The 19,989-nt window shown below is 32.7% G+C and overlaps 1 protein-coding gene across 2 annotated transcripts in view; it reads right to left on the bottom strand.

Annotated features, from left to right (window-relative positions):
• The window catches only part of LOC125263297 (cortexin-1-like), a 27,638-nt gene extending 7,649 nt beyond the window's left edge, over positions 1–19,989 (bottom strand). Inside the window, exon 1 of one of the 2 annotated variants that reach the window (XM_048182310.1) lies at positions 19,921–19,989. The gene's annotated coding sequence lies outside the window, so the exon portion shown is untranslated. Of the gene's footprint in view, positions 1–15,751; positions 15,902–19,920 lie in introns of those variants that run through there. The other variant, XM_048182309.1, reaches the window with a different exon arrangement.

Raw genomic sequence — 19,989 nt, 5'->3', positions numbered from 1 at the left:
AATCATCGCTATCAAATGAATAAACTGCTACTAATAAAATCTAAATTATAGCTTATTAGTACCATTTTATTAATTCATTAATTTCATGATATTTCATTATTAATATTGAATTAATAAATACTACTAAACATGCTATAAATTATATTTCATTTTCAGCATTTAATTTATTCATTATAATTATTATTATTAAATAAATCAATACTACTAATAAACATGTTATAACTTACATTTCATTATTAGTATTTTATTAATCTCGCAATAATTTCATAATAAATAGTACTAATAAACATGCAATAAATTGATTTGTTTTTATTCATTCATTACATAACTGTATTATTAAATAAATAAATACTACTAATAAAAATATGCTTTAAATTATAACGTGTAGAAACATGTTAACATTTACCAAATTCATTTGGTTATATTAATAATAACATATTAATACTACTAATAAAAATAAATGGTGTTTTGCAATGAGATCATCATATCTGGTTCTGAAAACCGCAACGGTCTGAGAGTTTGATGTCAGATGTTAAAGTGAGACGTCTGACTGCATCCCGAGAGGAGAAAAGTGAGTCTCTGATGTGACTTTATGAGACACGGTTCAGATATTGCAGAGATTTTGTGTGTGTTTTTATATTTCAGCGGCTGGCGGTGCAGCTGTAGATGGATTCAGCATTGGGGCTGGAGCAGATGGCATCCCAGCAGGTCTCCAAAAATCACAGGTCACAATCAGAGGACATGAAAGCATCTGACTGTACGGCTGAACTCACGGCGGCCGACAGAGACTGAGCGGCGACTCAAAAACACCGTTCGGTTTGACTGAACTCACTCGAGTTCGAGCGTTTGACGAATCGCCTGTCAGGACGTCCCAGCGTGTCGCCGCAGCCTCCATGCAAATCGCGGAGAAGGACCTGTAACAACATTTATCAGGGCAGGAAAGCATCTTTTTCCAATAACAAGGCCGGCTGCCAGATCCTCAGGCTCATCATTTTGCCCACTACAGTAGCAGCACAAGCCTGTGTGTGAATGAGCAAGACTCACTTTTCCTCTGCTCTTCCTCGGTTCATAATGACTCTCAGTAAACCGGCGAGCCGCCTGGGAGCCTCTGGGATGCTCATTTACACCGTTAGAGCGCCAACGAGAGCCCGTGTCGAGGGCAAAGAGGGAAACAAACTGCATTTCATTAACCAGCTCCTCGGGGAGGAAACGCCGCTGTGTTTTTTCTTTCATTTCGGCCTCCGAGGAGAACGACTGAAGCCAGTCCCATTATTCACTGACCACGCTGGAATCGTGACGGGCCAAACGCCCGAATTTGTCATTATTTGTCCAGAGAAGCCTCTCGAAAACTAATTAGAGGCCACAATCGGATGACAAATGAAGGTGGTTAGCCTCAAACCGAACCGAACCGAGGGCTAAGAGAGAATCCGGTAAAATCTCCTGACAAGAGAGTGTTTATCAAGATAAAGAGTTGAAGGAGAAGTGTGAAATTCAATTAGGACATGTAAAATAAAATTTAAATAAAATTGAGGGGAAAAATTAAAAATAGAATGTAAAATATAAAATATAATAAATAAAAATGCTAAATAAAAAAAATACATAAAACAGCATAAAATATATAATTTCAAAAAAATAAAAAATAAATAGTGAAATAAAATGCTAAATATAAACGCGCATAAAAAATATAAAATTTAAATAAAAAAACAAAGTACAATAAAAATGCTAAATAATAAATACATAAAACAGCATAAAATATATAATTTCAAATAAAAAAAAAAAAAAAAAATAGTGAAATAAAATGCTAAATATAAACGCGCATAAAAATATAAAATTTAAATAAAAGTACAATAAAAATGCTAAATAATAAATACACAAAACAGCAAAAAATATGACAAATAAAAAAAATATAATAAAAATAAAATGTATAATAAAAAATGTATTAAAGTAAAATAAAATTGCTACATAATATAAAACATAACAAAAATAATAAAAAAACAGTAAAATTAAAATGCTAAATAATAAAAAAACATAAAACCAAACAAAATATATACTAAAATGTAAAATACAAAATAATATAATAAAGTTTAAAAAGTTAAATAATGAAATATGCATATAGAACAGATATAAAAAGTAAAAAAAAAAAAAAAAAAAAAAAAGGATACTTAAAACAGAACATAAAAATATATACTAAAATGTAAAATAAAAAAATATTATAATAAATAAAAACACTTAAAAAAGCTAAATAATAAAACAGAACATAAAATATTATATTTATATATATATATATATATATATATATATATATATATATATATATAAGAAAATGTAAAATAATAAAAAACAGTGGCATGATCACAGCAAACTCTCACTGAGGGCTGAAAGAGAATTTGCTGAAATCCAAGTGTGTGTTTATGAAGACAAAACGGGTGTGGAAAGAAAAAAACATGTTCGATTCTCAGGAAAATGCCTCGAGACGGACCTGATCGCGGCCTGAGAGACGACGCCATCCATCACGGCCGGTACTGCTGACGTTCTTTGATTTTTCCTTTTATATTTCAGTTTGCCCGTGTTCATTCATCAATAACGGATCACTATTGCCCCAACAGCAGGCTTGTGGGAAACGTCCGGGTCACCTTGAGCTCGGGACAAACCCTAAATGTGATGTGGGAGATGGAAAACCGTACTGTACGGCTCACGAGACTCGAGCATCCCATAAAAAAATATAATAATTTAATACAACGTAAAAAAAAAAAAAAAAGGGGGACCGTGAATGTATGAAAAAAAATTGAAATAATGTAATAAACATTTATTAAAATAAAAAATCTAAATAATAAAAATACATATAAAGAACATAAAATAAAAAGATATAATTTATAGTTTAATAAAAAAATAATAAAAAATATAATAAAATATAATAATAATTAAATATATATAAAAGAGAGCAAATGTATAATAAAATGTAAAAAAACATCAAACTAATGTAATAAATTAAAACATTTAAATAAAATGCAAAATAATAAAAATGCCTAAAATGTAAAAATTTACTAAAATGTAATAAAATAAAGATATATTTTCAAAAATAATATTATAAAAATGTAAAAAGTAAATTAATTAAAGATAAATAAAAAACGTAAATGTATAAGAAAATATAAAAATAAAATAAAATACAATAATAATGTAAAATAAAATGCTAAATAACAAAAAATACATACAAAATAAATAACATAAAATGTAAAATAAAAATAATAAATAAAAACAAAAAAGCTAATTATTAAAATACATGTAAACAGAACATAAAATATAGAGTAAAATGAAAAATAAATGTTTAAAAAACAATTTATAATGTAATATCAAAATATTATAATAAAATTTAACAAAATCAAAAGTTTAAAAAGATACATGAAATAGAATGCAAATATATAATAAAATGTAAAAAAAAAAATCAAAATATATAAAATCTATTATAATCAGATCATAATATATTATTTTTAGAGCATAAAAATATGATCTAATAACATATATTGATACAATAAAAATATATAATAATAATAATAATAATGTCTCAATCTGATCGACAATCTAATCTAGCTGCTGTCTACACAATATTAAACATATTAAGGAGAATTCATATTTTATTTTCAAATAATATGCAACAAATAATTTGACGCATGAGACGGTGTGAGACACTGTTGAGACCGGAGGAGATCACTGGGACCTTCTTCTCTTTTTCCATCTGATCTCATCACTGTTTGACAGAAAAAACTGGGATATTAAAGCGATCTCACTTTGTAATTTATATTTTCTTTCAGGATTTCCTCTGATGAGAAATGTTCGAGCTCATTCTGAGATATACAGTTTGAGACTGAAACAGAAGAACATGAGCTGATCTCCGTCAAACACTATCGCGGTCTAGAGAAACAATAGACATATTAAAAAGAGATTATGATTGTGATTTTCTCCCTGTGGCTGAACATGTACGAGAACGCTTTCAGCCTGTCCTACAATGGGTTTATTTCGGTTCCCAGCCATCATCTCGACAGCAGAAGACTGGAGAGATCTCACCCCACGCGCGTGCTGAGTGGGCAAGACGAGGAGACGCGCGCGAGAAGACACGAGACACGCCGTCAAACTGCTGACCTTCCAGAAAACACCATGACAGGAGAAACACTAGTTTGATATTCATGCGTCCGCTCGGGTGTGCGACGCCTGAGAAATGAGCATCGCAGGAGAAAGAAAACGTGTCCATTAACGTTTATACACAGTGTGCCAGACCTAAAACGATCTATACGATCTAAAATAAATCTATAGTTTATAATATCTGAAATAATATAATAAAATGCAAGATAAAAATGTAAAATAATTTAAAATGATATTTAAAATTTAAATATAATATTGTGAAAATATGAATAATCAAAATTACATTAAAAATGTAATAAAAATGTAAAATACAATAAAAAATAAATATAATTTCAGAAATAAAAAAAGTAAAATAATTTTAAAATGTTTAAAATGGAATGTAAATATATATTATAAAAAATAAAATATAAAAATTATAAAAATTATAAAGTAAAAATGTAATAAATGTAAAATATAATTTATAATATATATTAAATAAAAATGTTAATTTAAAAAGATATATAAAACCGAATGTAATAATTTTTTAAAATATAATTAAGAAATTTTATTACATTTTACATTGTTTTTATTATTTTGTATTTAACTATATAATTTATAATTAATATAATTTATAACATAATATCAGAATACAATGTAAAATAGATATGAAAAAAAGTTAAAAAATGTAAATATAATTGTAAAAATTTAATACGTTTAAAAAAAAGCAAAATAATAAAAATACATATAAAGAATGTAAAAATATAATGTAATATAATTTCAGAAATAAAATAAAAAAGTAAAATAATTTTAAAATAAAACTTGATTATATTGTAAAAATAAAATATAAAAATAAAAAAATTATAAAGTAAAAATGTATATTATAAATAATATAAGAAACTAAAAACGTTAATTAAAAAATATATATATAAAACCGAATGTAATAAAATATAAAAAAAATTCTGAAATTATATTACAAATTATATTTTCTTTACATATGTTCTTATGTATTTTTATTTAGCATTTTTTACTAACGGCCTTTAATTTAAAATATAATATCAGAAATAATATAATAAAAATTAAAATAGTTTAAAAAGTGTCCATTAAGGTTTGTACATTGTATGTCAGCGTGAGCGTCTCATCCTCCTCCACATGACGTGTCCAGCGCGGACGATCCGTCTCTTTAGACGAGGTTATTAACGCTGGCAGAAACGGTTCTCCACGGTATCACTGAAGAATTATTACAGTAATTCAACACAATAACAGCGTGACTCTGAGCGCCGCGCCGCATAATGAGGCGGATACTTTAGACCCAGCTGGTTGTTCGTGAAAACGGCCGTGCAATTTTCCCTTAAGTGCCCGTGTCACCGATAACTGTCAGAACGGGAAGCCTCTATGAAGACGGCCTGCTGCTGATGGGAACCATTTTAAGAGCTTCAGCCCTCAGTGTCAAACGCAGACGTCTCTCCTGCTGCTGAGACGAGCACAAACACACAAGCTGCACATGTGTAGGAAATACAGGGGAAAAGACGTCTTTGAACTTCTTTACATGCTCAATAGAGGAATAGAGGGAAATAAATAGTGATATAATATTTTCTTTTTTATTACACCCATTTTAAATAAGATTTAATTTTATTATTTTATTATAATCAAAATACATTTATATACATATATATAAAAATATATAGAATTTTATTGTGTATTAAAATAAAATTATAAAAAAAATAATGTTCATTAAAGTGATAAAAAAGTAATGTACGGAAGAGGATTAGGGCCAAGCAATACTAAAAAAATAAAACCATCTCGAGATTAAAGTCATTAAATTACGAGAAAAAAGTTGTTAAATTATGAGAACAAATTCATAATTTAACGAATTTGTTCTCGTAATTTAATGAGTTTTTTCTCGTAATTTAATGACTTTATTCTCAACATTTTATCTCGACTTTTTTCTCGAAATTTAACGACATTTTTCTCATAATTTAATGAATTTGTTCTCGTAATTTAATGAGTTTTTTCTCATAATTTAATGACTGTATTCTCAACATTTTATCTCGACTTTTTCCTCGAAATTTAACAACTTTAATCTCGAGATGGTTTTATTTTTTTATTATTGCTTGGCCCTAATCCTCTTCCGTAGTAATGTGATATAATATTTTATAATTTTTAATTTTTATTATAATATTTTATTATAATCCAAGTACATTTATTTATATATAAATATATAACAATATACCAAAATATATATACAACATTATAGTAAAAAACAACAAATAATATAATTTATTAAAATTATAAAAGAATGTGAACAGTGATGCAATATTTTATTTTTATTATGCCCATTTTTAATAATAATTTATTTTAATATTTTATTATTAATGAAATGAATTAAAATAAGATAAAAAATAAATAATGTTCATTGTTCATTAAAGTGATAAAATAATGGAAAGAACGTAATGTGATACAATATTTTATCATTTTTAATTTATTATAATATTTTATTATAATCAAAGTACATTTATTTATATATAAAAATATACCAAAATATATACATTATAGTAAAAAAAACATTTATTAAAATGATAAAAGAATGTAAACAGCGATGCAATATTATATTTTTATTATGCCTGTTTTTAATATATATATGCACAAAAAAAGTATATGAAAAAATAAATACAGTATATAATAGAAATGTCAGTTATCGGCCAGTGCTGTCATTAAGAGCGAGTTGATAATTATTATTTCAACTGATTTGTTCGAAAGCACAAGCATTTGGAAAAGAAAGGATTGACTGAATCATTATTTCAATTGATTCGTTCAAAAGAACTGATTCATTTAGTAACGAAACAAGTGGCTGACTTTATGAATGCGAGTCAGTGAATCATTCACTCAACCGATTTGTTCAAACAAGAGTCTTTCAAAAAATAAACAAGTGAGCGAGCCACTGAATCACACACTCCCAAAACTTTAATAAAAATATGTGTGGATCTTTCTTCCTCAAAAATATGCATGTAAAAACATAACGTTTAGATAAAACTATTGCATATAGAGTATCGTGACATGAAATATCACAAAACTTTGTAAGGACTGCTGGATCTGGATCAGTCTACATGGGTAAGCGTTAGACGGGATGACAGAGGAGCTGGTGTCAGCACTCCTGACGGCTTTAATTCACATCCCAAATCAAACATGAATTATTGAGCCGCAGGGGCTGATGATGGACAGAGGAGACGGCAGTGAGTGAGCGGTTCGGACAGCGCCGGTCCTTAGTGGACCTGAACAAATGGACACGACCGCCTGGTGTCAGTCGGGACAGGAAGTGAGCGGCTACTCTGAGTGAGTTGCCAAAAAACTTTTGGACTACATTACTACACACTAAAACTTAACTGAATCATTGTGATGAACAGAGACTTTTAAAAAAGTAGTTTTTAAGGTACTTCAATAAAATAAAAAGCTGTGCACCACAAAATAATAGCTAAAAAATTAACTGTTTTATGAACAAATACACTTTTAAACTGAATCAAAACACTGATTGCGCTGTAAATGAGTCATTTAAGCCGGTTCCTTTTAGTGAATCAAAACATACAGTGTAGTACGATTCACAAAAAATGAGTCATTTAAGTCTGTTCCATTTAGTGAATCAAAACATGCTAAACTGATTGCACTGAATGATTCATAGTGAATCAAAAACATACAGTGCTATCAGCGTAGTATGATTCACACAAAATGAATCATTTAAACTGGTTTCTTTTAGTAAATCAAAACAATGTAGAGCAATTCATGCAAAATAATAGAGTCATTTAAACCAGTTCCTTTTAGTGAATCAAAACATACTATACTGATTCCGCTGTACGATTCACACAAAATGAATCATTTAAACTGGTTCCTTTTGGTGAATCAAAACATGCTAAACTGATTGCACTGTGCGATTCATAGTGAATCAAAAACATACAGTGCTATCAGTATAGTATGATTCACAGAAAATGAGTCATTTAAACCAGTTGCTTTTAGTGAATCAAAACGTACTATACTGATTCTGCTGTACGATTCACACAAAATGAATCATTTAAACTGGTTCCTTTTGGTGAATCAAAACATGCTAAACTGATTGCACTGTGCGATTCATAGTGAATCAAAACATACTATACTGATTCTGCTGTACGATTCACTTAAAATAAATCATTTAAACTGGTTCCTTTTGGTGAATCAAAACATGCTACACTGATTGCACTGTACGATTTATAGTGAATCAAAAACATACAGTGCTATCAGTATAGTATGATTCACAGAAAATGAGTCATTTAAACCAGTTCCTTTTAGTAAATAAAAACAGTATAGTGCGATTCACACAAAATGAATAATTTAAACCGGTTCTTTTTAGTGAATCAAAACATACTACACTGATTGCCCTGTACGATTCACACAAAATGAATCATTTAAACTGGTTCCTTTTAGTGAATCAAAACATGCTACACTGATTGCACTGTACGATTCATAGTGAATCAAAAACATACAGTGCTATCAGTATAGTATGATTCACACAAAATGAGTCATTTAAACCAGTTCCTTTTAGTAAATCAAAACAGTGTAGTATGATTCACACAAAATGAATAATTTAAACCGGTTCTTTTTAGTGAATCAAAACATACTACACAGATTGCCCTGTACGATTCACCCAAAATGAGTCATTTAAACCGGTTCTTTTTAGTGAATCAAAACATACTACACTGATTGCCCTGTACGATTCACACAAAATGAATCATTTAAACTGGTTCCTTTTGGTGAATCAAAACATGCTAAACTGATTGCACTGTGCGATTCATAGTGAATCAAAAACATACAGTGCTATCAGTATAGTATGATTCACAGAAAATGAGTCATTTAAACCAGTTCCTTTTAGTAAATAAAAACAGTATAGTGCGATTCACGCAAAATGAATAATTTAAACCGGTTCTTTTTAGTGAATCAAAACATACTACACTGATTGCCCTGTACGATTCACACAAAATGAATCATTTAAACTGGTTCCTTTTAGTGAATCAAAACATGCTACACTGATTGCACTGTACGATTCATAGTGAATCAAAAACATACAGTGCTATCAGTATAGTATGATTCACACAAAATGAGTCATTTAAACCAGTTCCTTTTAGTAAATCAAAACAGTGTAGTATGATTCACACAAAATGAATAATTTAAACCGGTTCTTTTTAGTGAATCAAAACATACTACACAGATTGCCCTGTACGATTCACCCAAAATGAGTCATTTAAACCGGTTCTTTTTAGTGAATCAAAACATACTACACTGATTGCCCTGTACGATTCACACAAAATGAATCATTTAAACTGGTTCCTTTTGGTGAATCAAAACATGCTAAACTGATTGCACTGTGCGATTCATAGTGAATCAAAAACATACAGTGCTATCAGTATAGTATGATTCACAGAAAATGAGTCATTTAAACCAGTTCCTTTTAGTAAATAAAAACAGTATAGTGCGATTCACACAAAATGAATAATTTAAACCGGTTCTTTTTAGTGAATCAAAACATACTACACAGATTGCCCTGTACGATTCACCCAAAATGAGTCATTTAAACTGGTTCTTTTTAGTGAATCGAAAACATACAGTGCAACCAGTATATTATATATATATTTTTTGAGCCGGCCCTTTAAATGAGCCATTCAAAACAATAATCACAAGCTCACAAGCTAGTGTTTTAGTATACTTCACTTGTTATTGGTCGTGTTATTTATTATATCTGTTAAATAAATAGAAAATGAAACTTCATAGTTTTGGGTCCCAATGTTAAATATGTCAAATTAATATTTTTGTAATGTCCAAACGTTTCCCAGTATAAGCAACAGCATTGAAATGGATGTGTAAGTTCAAAAAACTGCTCAAATGAATTAGAACCGAATCAAATTCAAAGAGACTGAATCAAATCAGGAAATCCATCCTTTCTAGTTCTAGGTCTAGTTCTTACCAGCAGGGTCAGAGGTCACAGGGCTGACTGTGGGAAGGTTGGCGGCCCAAAATGCAAACAGAGTAGCCTGAGGTGAGCTGACAAACAAGTACACGCAACCGAATACTGAACAGCCCTCGCTCCGCGGGGAGAGAGATGCTGCGTCACGTCAAACCTCAGCAAATATGAGATGAAAAGTGTGTGATGCTGTCGGGAGGGCAAGATGGAGACGCCGGAGGAGATAAAGCGATTCGAGCCAAATCTTGACAATGGGAGATCCCAGCGCAGATGTACGCGAGCGCGGCTATTAAGAACGGATTATTAAATCACCACAGATGGAAATGAAAATGCTGATTCCAGGCAAACGCAACAATCACTTTGCCAGCTCCCACATACGGCCCTGAAAGCTCAAATTCATCTTTCGACAGAGTCAAAAAAAAGCTGGAGAAAGAGACGGCAGCGCTGGGGGCAAAGAACAGGACAAGGTTAAAACTAACATCATGCTTTTCTTTCCTCCGAATCCTTTCGCCTCACAAATATAAGTCGCACACTAAACAAATCTAAAGAGGAAAACGTCTGGTCGAACACATGCAGGACTGACTTTATTATCATAATAACTAGTCAACTAACAAAAATATGTTTAAAGAACGTTCTGCCAATGTTCATATTAAGTTATGAAAACGTTATTTCTGAACGTTCTTCTGAATAAATATGTATTTATTGTTTATTAAAATTATATAAGTTTATCAATGCATAAATGTAATTTCATTTTTGCCTGCAAGAACGTTCAAAACGTCATTTTTTTTTATGTTTTTCTTGGTCATGCAAACGTTACGGAAACATTCCATTTTAGAATTTTGCTAACATTGTATGAACGTTACTTTTAAATGTTTTCTGAACATTCTGAAACAAGTAGTAGAATTTTAGAAGAAAAGAAGAAGTAGTAGAAAAACGTTAGATGAACGTCCAACTAAAAAGTTTCAGAAAAGATAAATGAATGTATAAATAACGTTTTGAGAACGTTTGAAGACAAGATCACTTTAAATGAACGAATTATTAATGTTACTGGAAGAGCGTTTGTTCATAACTTTGAGGGAACGTTCTGAGAACATTACGTTACCTGTGTAGTTTGCTTCCTAATGTAGTTGTCTAATAATCCTGCCATTGTATATTATGAACAACTTTTTTGCTATACGTGCCAGTGGCCGGTGACTTAAGAAAACTTACCAGCAATATATATTTTTTACCAACCATGAAATTTTAGATACCAGTGAAAATTCACAATTCTCTATTCCAATTTCGATACCACAGCTAAAACTACTATCTAACTAATATAAATTTAAAACATTATTAAAGACAAGTATCAAGTAGTTTTCAGGTAGAGACACTGAATAAGATAATCAAATTTAAAATAACACTGCATAGTCTTCACTGTATAAAATAACAGATTAATCCATAATAAAGTTCAATCAAGTGCAGGGAGTGATGTTTTCCTGTGTCCTTTGTTGTTTGATTAACATTAAAAACAGCAGAAATATTAGGCTGCTGTCACTTTAAAAGCGAATGCACTGATCCAATAAACACATGCGTTCTTTCTCTACCGTTTACATTCACTTAAGCCATAACCGACTATGTTTACTATGTTTCTCGCCAAGACGGACATTTCTTGACATAATTTAGTGTGAATTTCACACTAAATTAGTGTCATTCATGTTCGTTCACGTTCTCAAAACATTACAATGTTAGAACTCATGAAAATGTTACCGGCCAACTGGCAACTGACACCGTTTCATATACTCGCCAACACCGACTTTTACTCGCATTTGGCGCTTGACGAGCAGCGTTTACCATACATTGATTTCAATATCAACACTGACCGAAAATACATTTAAACTTATGATAATAAAAAAAGGTCGTGTTTTGCACCATTGCTGTCAAACAAACTAAAAATTCGCAAAAGAATGTCTGTTTGTGCTGTGCTAAGAAGTGCGCACTTCGCTCACGCGATCAGCTCCGCGTCTCACTTCACAGTGAATGAATGCAGTGAACTCCATCTCTGTATTAGGGGTGTGCACAAATAGTTGAATATTCGAATATTCAACCTATAATTAATATTCGAAAAATAAAAATACTATTCGAATTTTACTATGTTGCTTTGCTGGCCGTAAATGCAGTGAATCCATGATAAATCCTGAGCACTAAAACTCGCAGTTATAACTAAATGCACCGGGTGGCGCTGTGGAGCGTGTTTAACAATTTTATTTAATTTGATCGTCACATCATGTTGTCGTCTGCCTCGCGAAGTTTGGAATTACTTGGATGAAAATTATCTTACACAATTGAATTACTTTTGATCAAATTAATTAATGAAACAGAGTTATAATATCACCACCATAATGAGAAAGCACATGAAATCAAAACACCCGTCGAATGAGGAAAGACAGCTGTCCATTAACTTACTGCATTCACGATAGGTAAGTGCAGCTGTAACCCGAATGAGCCGATAAGAACTTATCTGATAGCAAAATGATTTTGAGACATATGTTTCCTTTAAGTTTCGTCGAAGAAGAGTGTATTCGAGTGTATTATGAACGTTTTGTACGATAACTGGCGCTGTATAAGCGTTTTTCCCGTTCACGCTGCTTGAGCTTAAATTTTTTTGTTCTTTATATATAGTATTTTTTTTTTTTGCTTACACATTTTGTTTAATGCTTTGAACTAAAAGAAAAGCTTAGAAAGCTTGTTGTGCATGTTGCCTAATCGTAAGCTTGTTCAGAAATGGTTACAAAATCTTGATGAATTTAAAAAAAAATAATGTCCTTTTCATTAACCTCATTTAAATAAACGAATATTTGAATATTCGTTTTTTACGAGCCCAAATATTCGAATACAGTGTTTTGGAAAAATGCCCATCCCTACTCTGTATGTGCTCAGTTTAGCGTGCATTTGGGAACATAGGGGGCAACAGTTATGCATTATTTTCATATTTGCATATTTGATGATTACAGCATTTCACAAGATTTGTAATGAAACGCTTTTGAAAAATTATCCTAGATCAGAGTGAAGTATCCATAATATCTCCATTATACCACTAGGCTTTTTGTACTTGGTTTCAAGCCATACTGTATAATTCATTTTTTTTTAATGTTTGATCTAGAGATACATGTTTGTAAACTTGTTTTCCGCCAAAATAAAAGCTTGACTGCAGTTTGTCAAAATAAAAGCTCACGTGTTTTTCTTTTTCAAGTATAGAAACGAATTGTGAAAGTTTCATTTATTTTTCAGTGCATTTGTTTTACAATATATGGACTGTCATGGGAATATAGACAATAGAATGTAGACTGTGACACTATATCACAACTCAAAGAGGGTTGAGTCTTTACAGTCCTCCTGTAATCAATAATTGAATCCCTTAAAACTCATCTTTGACCTTCATGCCTTAAAATTGCTTGAATGTAACTCTACCCTCTTGCTTCATTTAGTATACGCGGATTTATTAATATGCAAATTAGCCCCGCCTCCACTCACTCGCATGAGCTCAGAGATCCACTCGGTCAACTTACTGAGGTAAACGCTGCACAATGGTGTCGCTTTTTACAACGTCGGACACATAACAGTAATTAATATGATTAGCCTTTTGCTTGACTATGTTATCAAAGAGCTAATATGTGTTGCTAATGTTACACGACTCCCTTGCTTTAGAGCGGTCATAGATAATAATATGCTAAAACCCGCCGGCACGTTGACGTGATTGGTTACAAGGCATGTAAGATGTGATGTAAGAAACTCCAGTGATTTCAAACCACATTTTTGAAACAAAATACTCAGCAATGGTGCTGACTTATGAATTTGCACATGGTTTGTCTTAAAGTATATTAAAAACACCACATAGACATATAAACAACATTAAAAACTTGATTTTCACCACTGGGGGTCTTTAAAGTTCAGGTACAAGTCAAAGCACGCTTTTTTTTATTCAATTTGCACGCTGAATATGGGTTGGAGCTCTTGATTTTGAGCTCTCAAAGATTGTTAAATTTAACTTTAAAACGTACAAAATTTGTAGTATGTACTTTAAAATGTACAAAAGTCCCTAGAGGGACCGAGGTTTCAGAAAATCCTGTGGGAAACACTGGCGAGTGTTAATTTTAGGCCCTGATTATGAATATTGTTGGCTCTTTGACAAATTGCTTTTGTTCCTCTTTTGCAAGTTGCTTCAGATAAAAGCGTCTGCTAAATGCATAAATGTAAATAATAACCTAAACAAACTAAAATAATCAATCCCAGTCCTGGGTCGATTATCAAACGTTTTCAGAGTATAGTTGTGATGAATGTTGTTCATCTTAACTCTGTAAACCACTGCCAGCTGCAATACGCAAATGGAAATGTGAATATAAGTGCATTAACTAATGAAAAAGTGTCGTTCTTGAATTCAAATGTGATTAAATTCACATCGCTCGTCTGATCAGGCCTAAAGATGCGTATTATCATACGGCTACGCCCCATCCGTCACATCAAGCTAATTTTTGAGTGTAATTGCCTGACGCTGTAATTAATTTTGACTGAAGCGTGTACTATTTTTGCACAGAAAACCTCATGAATTGTTTCTGCCGTGTACTTGCTGACTAAGATTAATAACGCTGAACTTTACAGCAATGCTTTATGGATGTGGGAGACAGACCTAATTGAATAGAAGCAGATCAGCTGCAAAAGTTTCCCCAAGAGAAAAATGATCCTAGATCTGTTCTGTGCCATAATATCTCCATTATATCAACTAGGCTTATGTTTTATAGTCCTATTTTATTAAAAGCAGATTAATGCATTATTTTGTACTTGGTTTCAAGCCATATATACTGTATAATTCATGATTTTTCTCAATTAAATTCTTTAGGTTTGAAATGGAGCTACATATAGGCGGAATTTCATAACACTGATTAAATCTCAAGGTTTTTAATGTACTGTGTGAGAAAAGACATAAATATCTGATTAAATGAATTATCAAATGCCTTCAAAATGTAGAAATACCCTAAAATATGACATAATATTTGTATTAATGTAAAAATAATATCATGTAACTAACTAAATGGAAAAAAAAGTGTTGTGGTGGAAACATGCTATATACACCACGATACTCCAATGTGGAAAAATAATATTGTACTGCAATAGTAAATGTGCAAAAGAACAGGGTATTACCATAGTACGGTTATAATAATGATACAAAGATGATATGGGATGGTAACACCATGTGCAATTTGGCAATTATATATTTACCATGGTACTGAATGGTATTCATATTCATGTGTAACAACAACAACAAAAAAATGAACAAAACATGCATATTCTACTAAACGATTAGGTACTTCAAAGATACCTTGGTACTACCATAGTAAATATCCAACAAACATGGTACTTTTTACTACTTTTCTGTCAAAACAGAAGCTTTAAGCAAATACAACTAGTAATCTTGACTGCATTAAGTTTAGATTCAATTTTTAGATTCTATATGACCGAATAAATTAAAGTTTGTCAGATATTTAGTTCGTATTCTGCGTAAAATAACTGATATTTCGTCTTTACTCACGTATATGCTGTTCAAAACGCTTTACATATCTAAGCCCCCCTCAGATATTTCTTGACAGCGATTAAAATGCAATATAAAATGTAAAGACTCACCTGTCTGGTCTTAAGTGTAATCTGTGAGGAGATTCGCCTCCTCTGTGTCTGACGCGAAACTTGGGCGCGTTTAACCACTGCGCGTTCACGCTGCCGCTCCACAGAGAGCGCGCGACCTGCTCTTAAAGAGCCCGCACGCACCACAGAAACCAATCACAGTGGAGAATGGAGGGATTTCTCTCATTATTATTTACAGAGGTTGAGTTTGTTTCTTGCAGGGTGAATGTGGTAGTATTTTATAAATACATGATCATTAAAGGATTAGTTCACTTTCAAATGAAAATTTCCTGATAATTTACTCACCCCCATGTCATCCAAGATGTTCATGTCTTTCTTTCTTCAGTCAAAAAGAAATGAAGGTTTTTGATGAAAACATTCCAGGATTTTTCTCCATATAATGGACTTCAATGGTTGAAGGTCAAAATTACAGTTTCAGTACAGCTTCAAAGCGTTCTACACGATTCCAGACGAGGAATAAGGGTCTTATCTAGAGAAACCATCACTCATTTTCTAAAAAAAAATTACAATTTTATACATTTTAACCATAAATGCTCATCTTGAACTAGCTCTCTTCTTCTTCTTCTCTATTATAATTCCGGCAGTGTAGACACTGCTAAGTGTATTAGTGTATCCTCAGGTCAAAGTTTGAACTAATTGTTATATACTTGCACTAGCATATTGTATATTACAATTTAGTTCAAACTTTGACCTGTGGAGGGCAGTAATACACTTAGCAGTGTCTACACTGCCGGAATTCTAATAGAGAAGAAGAAGAGAGCTAGTTCAAGATGAGCATTTATGGTTAAAATGTATAAAATTGTAATTTTTTTTTTAGAAAATGAGTGATGGTTTCTCTAGATAAGACCCTTATTTCTCGTCTGGGATCGTGTCTAACGCTTTGAAGCTGCACTGAAACTGTAATTTTGACCTTCAACTGTTTGGAGTCCATTGAAGTCCACTATATGGAGAATAATCCTGGAATGTTTTCATCAAAAACCTTAATTTCTTTTCGACTGATGAAAGAAAGACATGAACATCTTGGATGACATGGGGGTGAGTAAATTATCAGGAAATTTTAATTTGAAAGTGAACTAATCCTTTAATAAGTCGTGAACAAATCGAATGATTAACAGGTCAATGAAAAATGCTATTTATTTTAGTAAATATATAAGTTAAAGGGTTAGTTCACCCAAAAATGAAAATTCTGTCATTTATTACTCATCCTCATGCCGTTTCACACCCGTAAGACCTTCGTTAATGATTCGACACAAAAGATTCGTAACGTTCCGAATCTTCATGAAGCAGTGTTTTGAAATTGGCCATCACTATAGAAGTCGTTATTTTGTTTTTTTGGCGCACCAAAAATATTCTCGTCGCTTTATAATATTAATATTGAACCACTGTACTCACATGAACTGATTTAAATATGTTTTTAGTACATTAATGGATCTTGAGCGGGGAAATGTCATTGCTGGCTATGCAGGCCTCACTGAGCCATCGGATTTCATCAAAAATATCTTAATTTGTGTTCTGAAGATGAACGAAGGTCTTACGGGTGTGGAACGGCATAAGGGTGAGTAATTAATGACATTATTTTCATTTTTGGGTGAACTAACCCTTTAAGATTAATAATCTGAATGTTCTATATATTATTTTTATAACTACCCTATAAATGAATATCAAATATTAATTTAACATATGACCTATAATATATAGAGATATAGAAATATTTGTAATATTTAATACATGTTTTATTTTTTTTGGCAGTTTCAACCACAGATGTTTTTTCAACAGCAAAAAATAAAATCTATTAACTAAATGTAAAGAGTCAGCATCAGAGGTTCGTGTGAAGTGTCATGAAAATTATGTTTTGACTGCTCAGAAATAACAACATAACACGTCCCCCTGTGATCAGTGTGGCCCCCCATCTGTTCATGACAGCATCGGCCATCTGTTGCCAACCACATCCACCCAATTACATAACATGGATCTTTCCTAAATGACTAAATTTAACCAAACGTGATGCAAACAAAACACAGTGAGATCAAAGAAACGGTGTCAAACAAACTAGGTTAGAAAAAAGCATATAAATGAGTGTCACTAATATCTCTTTTTCTGGAAAGATTCCATGGATTTTAAAGGTTCTTCATGGAAACATCAATGCCAATGAAGAACCTTTATTTTTAAGAGTGTGTGTTGATTGTTTTTCCTCATGTTTCCAGTTTGACCGAAGGCCCTTAGAATCTATAAGTCTTAACCTTTCAGAACTTATTCCCAGCACATCGAATCACCCAACCGAAGGTGGCGACTCGGCCATCTGCGCCACCTGCTGCCCTCTACGCCACACTCTGCCAGTCCTCACTTGTGCCAAGAATGTGGACGCCTGCCTCTCCCGCAGGTCACGGTGTCCGCAGACAGCATGATTTATCTCAGAAACCCTCATGGAAACGGTCTGTAAGGAGGTGTATTGGCAAGCTTGCAACTAATCTCCTTAAATTACCTTGTCAGTTTGTCTTGTCGTTCATTTTTCTCTGATACCGTTAAATATACAAATTACTCGAGCGCTAATTAACAGCTTCGCATATATCTCCCAAACCTGTCATGTAAGTGGATGTATGTTATTTTTTCTGAGGAGAGATCAGAATGTTCTTTACTGAAAGTCGCTGACAAGCCAGATGGGAAATGATTCATTAGGCATATAATTCAAAGTTTAATTTCCACTGGGTCAAAGTCCAACTAAAAACAACTTTTCAGACATGTACAATTGACCCTTCGCAAAGACCCGCCACCCTTAGTTACTTGTCCGGCAAGCTGTGGCGCTGTCACGCCACACAGAGTGAAAAATACATTGTGAAGCAAAGAGGATACTGACAACACGTCGACAGACAAGACAGAGCAGGTTACTTAGGATATTAAACAAAGTCCCAGCTTTCAAACTGTGTAATTTTTTAATGCGTCGTGACAGATTGCTGTAGCGCCTCACCTCAAGAGGCTCATGAACCGATCATCTCTTCCTACTAGTTAATTTATAGCATCAAATAAACATGAATGAACATCAGAAGGAATGTTGTTTCAAACGCGGAAAGATGTAAATACACGCCATTTTTCAAGTTCAAGTCCACCAAGGTTAATCTTCTAACTCCTGACTGCTTTGTCGGACAAAATGGCGGATTCGGCGTTATGACTGGTTAGATCGCTTGTCAATCAAACTCCCAGCGAAGGGTCAATTCGTACCAAAGACTATAGAATAACACAAGACGTGTCACTCGTATTGTTTTGAATGGGAGAAAGTGTAACACGCAATATGGCGGAATAAGTCCCGCCTTCTAAATAAGAGCCAATCGCCGACTGGTAAAGTCATCGCGTCACTTCAGCGACCGTTAGAATCACCGGTTTCTATAGAAACAGTCAGACGCGCGCCTCCAAAGGGACGCGCATTTAGGTCTGCGCATGCGCATTAGCTTGATCCAGCCTGAAAAATACAGTTTTTGTTGTTGTCATGATTCGAGCGTTTAGAAACTAAATTTTGTTGTTGTTAGATTTCATTGGTGATTTCAAATATGAAATTTAATCGTTAGGTTGGCGAACAGTTTTGGAGAATTTGATGTTTCCCCATTCAAAGAGATTGCATGATGCCCAGGATGCCCGAGAGGCGTTTCAAAGATGGCCGCCGAGTGAAATGACTTGTCTTAAAGGGACTTTGTTCGTACTGCCGCCCTTAACACTTTCTCCAACAAGCGGATGCTATGAGACCTGTTTTTTCGGATACTCACACAAATAACATTAACTCTTATATTTATACAGTTGATTTTATATGAATTCTTTCACCCAGCTCACCTGCAAGGATGGCTTAAAATGATGCCAGAAGTTGTGTGTGTGTGTGTGTGAGAGAGAGAGAGATCGAATCAATAATCTTGATAATGAGATCCGTGGGGCGTCATTACCGCACATGCCCCTTCTACCGTAACAAGCGCAAAGCACACCTCATTAACCTTTACAGTTCTCTCCTTTTCTTCAAGATATGTACAGTATCTGGGTTTATACATTTCTTTTAAAAGGTGGAATCTGTTAAATGGAAAAAAAAGTAACATCGCAGTTCTTTCTCCTGACAATTAAAGCCAGTGTGTAACTTAGTGAGACTGTCAGCCATATCGCTCTCTGTGACTTACTGTTCAGATGATGAGGGCTGGACCAGACCGTGCTGACAGGAGAAAGGAAGGCGCCTCTGGGTTACTTCC

The sequence above is a fragment of the Megalobrama amblycephala genome, linkage group LG2 (genome assembly GCF_018812025.1).
Source record: "Megalobrama amblycephala isolate DHTTF-2021 linkage group LG2, ASM1881202v1, whole genome shotgun sequence".
NCBI classification, from domain to species: domain Eukaryota; kingdom Metazoa; phylum Chordata; class Actinopteri; order Cypriniformes; family Xenocyprididae; genus Megalobrama; species Megalobrama amblycephala.
This window is presented reverse-complemented; position numbering and strand designations above follow the sequence as displayed.